General features: G+C 44.2%; 8 non-coding genes and 4 pseudogenes across 8 annotated transcripts; all 12 read right to left on the bottom strand.

The window, feature by feature from the left end:
• Positions 1 to 48: 48 nt before the first annotated feature.
• On the bottom strand, positions 49 to 179 carry LOC130396031 (5S ribosomal RNA; annotated as a pseudogene).
• Positions 180 to 698: 519 nt separating this feature from the next.
• LOC130400534 (5S ribosomal RNA) lies at positions 699 to 817 on the bottom strand. Its single transcript, XR_008903016.1, has one exon. It is a non-coding gene; the product is annotated as a 5S ribosomal RNA (ribosomal RNA).
• A 519-nt stretch (positions 818 to 1,336) lies between these two features.
• Positions 1,337 to 1,455, bottom strand: LOC130400533 (5S ribosomal RNA). The gene has a single exon (XR_008903015.1). It is a non-coding gene; the product is annotated as a 5S ribosomal RNA (ribosomal RNA).
• Positions 1,456 to 1,984: 529 nt separating this feature from the next.
• On the bottom strand, positions 1,985 to 2,103 carry LOC130399652 (5S ribosomal RNA). The gene has a single exon (XR_008902155.1). It is a non-coding gene; the product is annotated as a 5S ribosomal RNA (ribosomal RNA).
• A 529-nt stretch (positions 2,104 to 2,632) lies between these two features.
• Positions 2,633 to 2,763, bottom strand: LOC130396082 (5S ribosomal RNA; annotated as a pseudogene).
• A 519-nt stretch (positions 2,764 to 3,282) lies between these two features.
• LOC130394806 (5S ribosomal RNA) lies at positions 3,283 to 3,401 on the bottom strand. The gene has a single exon (XR_008897928.1). It is a non-coding gene; the product is annotated as a 5S ribosomal RNA (ribosomal RNA).
• Positions 3,402 to 3,930: 529 nt separating this feature from the next.
• LOC130394628 (5S ribosomal RNA) lies at positions 3,931 to 4,049 on the bottom strand. Its single transcript, XR_008897767.1, has one exon. It is a non-coding gene; the product is annotated as a 5S ribosomal RNA (ribosomal RNA).
• Positions 4,050 to 4,578: 529 nt separating this feature from the next.
• Positions 4,579 to 4,697, bottom strand: LOC130399838 (5S ribosomal RNA). Its single transcript, XR_008902334.1, has one exon. It is a non-coding gene; the product is annotated as a 5S ribosomal RNA (ribosomal RNA).
• A 528-nt stretch (positions 4,698 to 5,225) lies between these two features.
• Positions 5,226 to 5,356, bottom strand: LOC130396165 (5S ribosomal RNA; annotated as a pseudogene).
• Positions 5,357 to 5,885: 529 nt separating this feature from the next.
• On the bottom strand, positions 5,886 to 6,004 carry LOC130395468 (5S ribosomal RNA). The gene has a single exon (XR_008898521.1). It is a non-coding gene; the product is annotated as a 5S ribosomal RNA (ribosomal RNA).
• Positions 6,005 to 6,533: 529 nt separating this feature from the next.
• Positions 6,534 to 6,652, bottom strand: LOC130399520 (5S ribosomal RNA). The gene has a single exon (XR_008902026.1). It is a non-coding gene; the product is annotated as a 5S ribosomal RNA (ribosomal RNA).
• A 529-nt stretch (positions 6,653 to 7,181) lies between these two features.
• Positions 7,182 to 7,312, bottom strand: LOC130395938 (5S ribosomal RNA; annotated as a pseudogene).
• Between the last annotated feature and the right edge of the window lie 188 nt (positions 7,313 to 7,500).

Here is a 7,500-nt window from a genome sequence, read left to right as displayed (position 1 = left end):
ACGCCACGGTAGGCCACGGAGGCAATGAGCTCGAGTTGAAAAAGAAAAAGCTTACCGCACCTGTTATTCCCAGGCGGTCTCCCAGGCGGTCTCCCATCCAAGTACTAACCAGGCCCGACCCTGCTTAGCTTCCGAGATCAGACGAGATCGGGAGTGTTCAGGGTGGTATGGCCGTAATCAATTAGTGCTGGCGCAAAACCAGGTTTTATACAGTAGCACATAAGGAGTGAGAAAGCTGCTGAGGCTCGACGTTACACTTTTACAAAAACAATCATTAGTTAGATATAAACGGCAGTAATTGATTCAGTAGGACTCCTTATCCATGTAAAGGATCATTGTGACATCTGAATTCATTAATTATCTGAAATACACTGCGTGTGCGTGTGATGTTAAATGTTTGAACCAAGGTTAACGGTTAAAGTGTCAGAGAATGGGTGGTGATTTTTTGACGTCCTCCCATGATCTGAAGTGAGCGTGCGTGTTTGTGTTGGTGAAAGTTTAAGAAATGTACAACTCTCGGTTCAGCTCTCTGGTGCTTCCTGCTGGCAGTATCACTATACTGTCCTCATGTTTCACAAAAATAGTTTTGAGAGACGTTGTCAGTTTTTGTATGTTGCTTAAATCCTCCAAAGCGGTTGGCAGTAAACATCAGGTCACGGTACGCCACGGAGTCAATGAGCTCGAGTTGAAAAAGAAAAAGCTTACAGCACCTGGTATTCCCAGGCGGTCTCCCATCCAAGTACTAACCAGGCCCGACCCTGCTTAGTTTCCGAGATCAGACGAGATCGGGCGTGTTCAGGGTGGTATGGCCGTAAGCAATTAGTGCAGGCGCAAAACCAGGTTTTATACAGTAGCACATAAGGAGTGAGAAAGCTGCTGAGGCTCGACGTTACACTCTTACAAAAACAATCATTAGTTAGATATAAACGGCAGTAATTGATTCAGTAGAACTCCTTATCCATGTAAACGATCATTGTGACATCTGAATACATTAATTATCTGAAATACACTGCGTGTGCGTGTGATGTTAAATGTTTGAACCAAGGTTAACGGTTAAAGTGTCAGAGAATGGGTGGTGATTTTTTGACGTCCTCCCATGATCTGAAGTGAGCGTGCGTGTTTGTGTTGGTGAAAGTTTAAGAAATGTACAACTGTCGGTTCAGCTCTCTGGTGCTCCCTGCTGGCAGTATCACTATACTGTCCTCATGTTTCACAAAAATAGTTTTGAGAGACGTTGTCAGTTTTTGTATGTTGCTTAAATCCTCCAAAGCGGTTGGCAGTAAACATCAGGTCACGGTACGCCACAGAGTCAATGAGCTCGAGTTGAAAAAGAAAAAGCTTACAGCACCTGGTATTCCCAGGCGGTCTCCCATCCAAGTACTAACCAGGCCCGACCCTGCTTAGTTTCCGAGATCAGACGAGATCGGGCGTGTTCAGGGTGGTATGGCCGTAAGCAATTAGTGCAGGCGCAAAACCAGGTTTTATACAGTAGCACATAAGGAGTGAGAAAGCTGCTGAGGCTCGACGTTACTCTCTTACAAAAACAATCATTAGTTAGATATAAACGGCAGTAATTGATTCAGTAGAACTCCTTATCCATGTAAACGATCATTGTGACATCTGAATACATTAATTATCTGAAATACACTGCGTGTGCGTGTGATGTTAAATGTTTGAACCAAGGTTAACGGTTAAAGTGTCAGAGAATGGGTGGTGATTTTTTGACGTCCTCCCATGATCTGAAGTGAGCGTGCGTGTTTGTGTTGGTGAAAGTTTAAGAAATGTACAACTGTCGGTTCAGCTCTCTGGTGCTCCCTGCTGGCAGTATCACTATACTGTCCTCATGTTTCACAAAAATAGTTTTGAGAGACGTTGTCAGTTTTTGTATGTTGCTTAAATCCTCCAAAGCGGTTGGCAGTAAACATCAGGTCACGGTACGCCACGGTAGGCCACGGAGTCAATGAGCTCGAGTTGAAAAAGAAATAGCTTACAGCACCTGGTATTCCCAGGCGGTCTCCCAACCAAGTACTAACCAGGCCCGACCCTGCTTAGCTTCCGAGATCAAACGAGATCGGGTGTGTTCAGGGTGGTATGGCCGTAAGCAATTAGTGCAGGCGCAAAACCAGGTTTTATACAGTAGCACATAAGGAGTGAGAAAGCTGCTGAGGCTCGACGTTACACTTTTACAAAAACAATCATTAGTTAGATATAAACGGCAGTAATTGATTCAGTAGGACTCCTTATCCATGTAAACGATCATTGTGACATCTGAATTCATTAATTATCTGAAATACACTGCGTGTGCGTGTGATGTTAAATGTTTGAACCAAGGTTAACGGTTAAAGTGTCAGAGAATGGGTGGTGATTTTTTGACGTCCTCCCATGATCTGAAGTGAGCGTGCGTGTTTGTGTTGGTGAAAGTTTAAGAAATGTACAACTGTCGTTTCAGCTCTCTGGTGCTCCCTGCTGGCAATATCACTATACTGTCCTCATGTTTCACAAAAATAGTTTTGAGAGACGTTGTCAGTTTTTGTATGTTGCTTAAATCCTCCAAAGCGGTTGGCAGTAAACATCAGGTCACGGTACGCCACGGTAGGCCACGGAGGCAATGAGCTCGAGTTGAAAAAGAAATAACTTACCGCACCTGTTATTCCCAGGCGGTCTCCCAGGCGGTCTCCCATCCAAGTACTAACCAGGCCCGACCCTGCTTAGCTTCCGAGATCAGACGAGATCGGGAGTGTTCAGGGTGGTATGGCCGTAATCAATTAGTGCAGGCGCAAAACCAGGTTTTATACAGTAGCACATAAGGAGTGAGAAAGCTGCTGAGGCTCGACGTTACACTTTTACAAAAACAATCATTAGTTAGATATAAACGGCAGTAATTGATTCAGTAGGACTCCTTATCCATGTAAAGGATCATTGTGACATCTGAATTCATTAATTATCTGAAATACACTGCGTGTGCGTGTGATGTTAAATGTTTGAACCAAGGTTAACGGTTAAAGTGTCAGAGAATGGGTGGTGATTTTTTGACGTCCTCCCATGATCTGAAGTGAGCGTGCGTGTTTGTGTTGGTGAAAGTTTAAGAAATGTACAACTGTCGGTTCAGCTCTCTGGTGCTCCCTGCTGGCAGTATCACTATACTGTCCTCATGTTTCACAAAAATAGTTTTGAGAGACGTTGTCAGTTTTTGTATGTTGCTTAAATCCTCCAAAGCGGTTGGCAGTAAACATCAGGTCACGGTACGCCACGGAGTCAATGAGCTCGAGTTGAAAAAGAAAATGCTTACAGCACCTCGTATTCCCAGGCGGTCTCCCATCCAAGTACTAACCAGGCCCGACCCTGCTTAGTTTCCGAGATCAGACGAGATCGGGCGTGTTCAGGGTGGTATGGCCGTAAGCAATTAGTGCAGGCGCAAAACCAGGTTTTATACAGTAGCACATAAGGAGTGAGAAAGCTGCTGAGGCTCGACGTTACACTCTTACAAAAACAATCATTAGTTAGATATAAACGGCAGTAATTGATTCAGTAGAACTCCTTATCCATGTAAACGATCATTGTGACATCTGAATACATTAATTATCTGAAATACACTGCGTGTGCGTGTGATGTTAAATGTTTGAACCAAGGTTAACGGTTAAAGTGTCAGAGAATGGGTGGTGATTTTTTGACGTCCTCCCATGATCTGAAGTGAGCGTGCGTGTTTGTGTTGGTGAAAGTTTAAGAAATGTACAACTGTCGGTTCAGCTCTCTGGTGCTCCCTGCTGGCAGTATCACTATACTGTCCTCATGTTTCACAAAAATAGTTTTGAGAGACGTTGTCAGTTTTTGTATGTTGCTTAAATCCTCCAAAGCGGTTGGCAGTAAACATCAGGTCACGGTACGCCACGGTAGGCCACGGAGTCAATGAGCTCGAGTTGAAAAAGAAATAGCTTACAGCACCTGGTATTCCCAGGCGGTCTCCCATCCAAGTACTAACCAGGCCCGACCCTGCTTAGCATCCGAGATCAGACGAGATCAGACGTGTTCAGGGTGGTATGGCCGTAAGCATTTAGTGCAGGCGCAAAACCAGGTTTTATACAGTAGCACATAAGGAGTGAGAAAGCTGCTGAGGCTTGACGTTACACTTTTACAAAAACAATCATTAGTTAGATATAAACGGCAGTAATTGATTCAGTAGGGCTCCTTATCCATGTAAACGATCATTGTGACGACTGAATTCATTAATTATCTGAAATACACTGCGTGTGCGTGTGATGTTAAATGTTTGAACCAAGGTTAACGGTTAAAGTGTCAGAGAATGGGTGGTGATTTTTTGACGTCCTCCCATGATCTGAAGTGAGCGTGCGTGTTTGTGTTGGTGAAAGTTTAAGAAATGTACAACTGTCGGTTCAGCTCTCTGGTGCTCCCTGCTGGCAGTATCACTATACTGTCCTCATGTTTCACAAAAATAGTTTTGAGAGACGTTGTCAGTTTTTGTATGTTGCTTAAATCCTCCAAAGCGGTTGGCAGTAAACATCAGGTCACGGTACGCCACGGTAGGCCACGGAGTCAATGAGCTCGAGTTGAAAAAGAAAAAGCTTACAGCACCTGGTATTCCCAGGCGGTCTCCCATCCAAGTACTAACCAGGCCCAACCCTGCTTAGCTTCCGAGATCAGACGAGATCGGGCGTGTTCAGGGTGGTATGGCCGTAATCAATTAGTTCAGGCGCAAAACCAGGTTTTATACAGTAGCACATAAGGAGTGAGAAAGCTGCTGAGGCTCGACGTTACACTTTACAAAAACAATCATTAGTTAGATATAAACGGCAGTAATTGATTCAGTAGGACTCCTTATCCATGTAAACGATCATTGTGACATCTGAATTCATTAATTATCTGAAATACACTGCGTGTGCGTGTGATGTTAAATGTTTGAACCAAGGTTAACGGTTAAAGTGTCAGAGAATGGGTGGTGATTTTTTGACGTCCTCCCATGATCTGAAGTGAGCGTGCGTGTTTGTGTTGGTGAAAGTTTAAGAAATGTACAACTGTCGTTTCAGCTCTCTGGTGCTCCCTGCTGGCAGTATCACTATACTGTCCTCATGTTTCACAAAAATAGTTTTGAGAGACGTTGTCAGTTTTTGTATGTTGCTTAAATCCTCCAAAGCGGTTGGCAGTAAACATCAGGTCACGGTACGCCACGGTAGGCCACGGAGGCAATGAGCTCGAGTTGAAAAAGAAAAAGCTTACCACACCTGTTATTCCCAGGCGGTCTCCCAGGCGGTCTCCCATCCAAGTACTAACCAGGCCCGACCCTGCTTAGCTTCCGAGATCAGACGAGATCGGGAGTGTTCAGGGTAGTATGGACGTAATCAATTAGTACAGGCGCAAAACCAGGTTTTATACAGTAGCACATAAGGAGTGAGAAAGCTGCTGAGGCTCGACGTTACACTCTTACAAAAACAATCATTAGTTAGATATAAACGGCAGTAATTGATTCAGTAGAACTCCTTATCCATGTAAACGATCATTGTGACATCTGAATACATTAATTATCTGAAATACACTGCGTGTGCGTGTGATGTTTAATGTTTGAACCAAGGTTAACGGTTAAAGTGTCAGAGAATGGGTGGTGATTTTTTGACGTCCTCCCATGATCTTAAGTGAGCGTGCGTGTTTGTGTTGGTGAAAGTTTAAGAAATGTACAACTGTCGGTTCAGCTCTCTGGTGCTCCCTGCTGGCAGTATCACTATACTGTCCTCATGTTTCACAAAAATAGTTTTGAGAGACGTTGTCAGTTTTTGTATGTTGCTTAAATCCTCCAAAGCGGTTGGCAGTAAACATCAGGTCACGGTACGCCACGGTAGGCCACGGAGTCAATGAGCTCGAGTTGAAAAAGAAATAGCTTACAGCACCTGGTATTCCCAGGCGGTCTCCCATCCAAGTACTAACCAGGTCCGACCCTGCTTAGCATCCGAGATCAGACGAGATCCGACGTGTTCAGGGTGGTATGGCCGTAAGCATTTAGTGCAGGCGCAAAACCAGGTTTTATACAGTAGCACATAAGGAGTGAGAAAGCTGCTGAGGCTTGACGTTACACTTTTACAAAACAATCATTAGTAAGATATAAACGGCAGTAATTGATTCAGTAGGGCTCCTTATCCATGTAAACGATCATTGTGACGACTGAATTCATTAATTATCTGAAATACACTGCGTGTGCGTGTGATGTTAAATGTTTGAACCAAGGTTAACGGTTAAAGTGTCAGAGAATGGGTGGTGATTTTTTGACGTCCTCCCATGATCTGAAGTGAGCGTGCGTGTTTGTGTTGGTGAAAGTTTAAGAAATGTACAACTGTCGGTTCAGCTCTCTGGTGCTCCCTGCTGGCAGTATCACTATACTGTCCTCATGTTTCACAAAAATAGTTTTGAGAGGACGTTGTCAGTTTTTGTATGTTGCTTAAATCCTCCAAAGCGGTTGGCAGTAAACATCAGGTCACGGTACGCCACGGTAGGCCACGGAGTCAATGAGCTCGAGTTGAAAAAGAAAAAGCTTACAGCACCTGGTATTCCCAGGCGGTCTCCCATCCAAGTACTAACCAGGCCCAACCCTGCTTAGCTTCCGAGATCAGACGAGATCGGGCGTGTTCAAGGTGGTATGGCCGTAAGCAATTAGTTCTGGCGCAAAACCAGGTTTTATACAGTAGCACATAAGGAGTGAGAAAGCTGCTGAGGCTCGACGTTACACTTTTACAAAAACAATCATTAGTTAGATATAAACGGCAGTAATTGATTCAGTAGGACTCCTTATCCATGTAAACGATCATTGTGACATCTGAATTCATTAATTATCTGAAATACACTGCGTGTGCGTGTGATGTTAAATGTTTGAACCAAGGTTAACGGTTAAAGTGTCAGAGAATGGGTGGTGATTTTTTGACGTCCTCCCATGATCTGAAGTGAGCGTGCGTGTTTGTGTTGGTGAAAGTTTAAGAAATGTACAACTGTCGTTTCAGCTCTCTGGTGCTCCCTGCTGGCAGTATCACTATACTGTCCTCATGTTTCACAAAAATAGTTTTGAGAGACGTTGTCAGTTTTTGTATGTTGCTTAAATCCTCCAAAGCGGTTGGCAGTAAACATCAGGTCACGGTACGCCACGGTAGGCCACGGAGGCAATGAGCTCGAGTTGAAAAAGAAAAAGCTTACCGCACCTGTTATTCCCAGGCGGTCTCCCAGGCGGTCTCCCATCCAAGTACTAAGCAGGCCCGACCCTGCTTAGCTTCCGAGATCAAACGAGATCGGGCGTTTTCAGGGTGGTATGGCCATAAGCAATTAGTCCAGGCGCAAAACCAGGTTTTATACAGTAGCACATAAGGAGTGAGAAAGCTGCTGAGGCTCGACGTTACACTTTTACAAAAACAATCATTAGTTTGATATAAACGGCAGTAATTGATTCAGTAGGACTCCTTATCCATGTAAACGATCATTGTGACATCTGAATTCATTAATACTGAAAGT

The sequence above is a fragment of the Gadus chalcogrammus genome, chromosome 12 (assembly GCF_026213295.1).
Source record: "Gadus chalcogrammus isolate NIFS_2021 chromosome 12, NIFS_Gcha_1.0, whole genome shotgun sequence".
Taxonomy (NCBI): domain Eukaryota; kingdom Metazoa; phylum Chordata; class Actinopteri; order Gadiformes; family Gadidae; genus Gadus; species Gadus chalcogrammus.
Note: the sequence above shows the minus strand (reverse complement) of the source record. Positions and strands in the feature narration are given on the sequence as shown.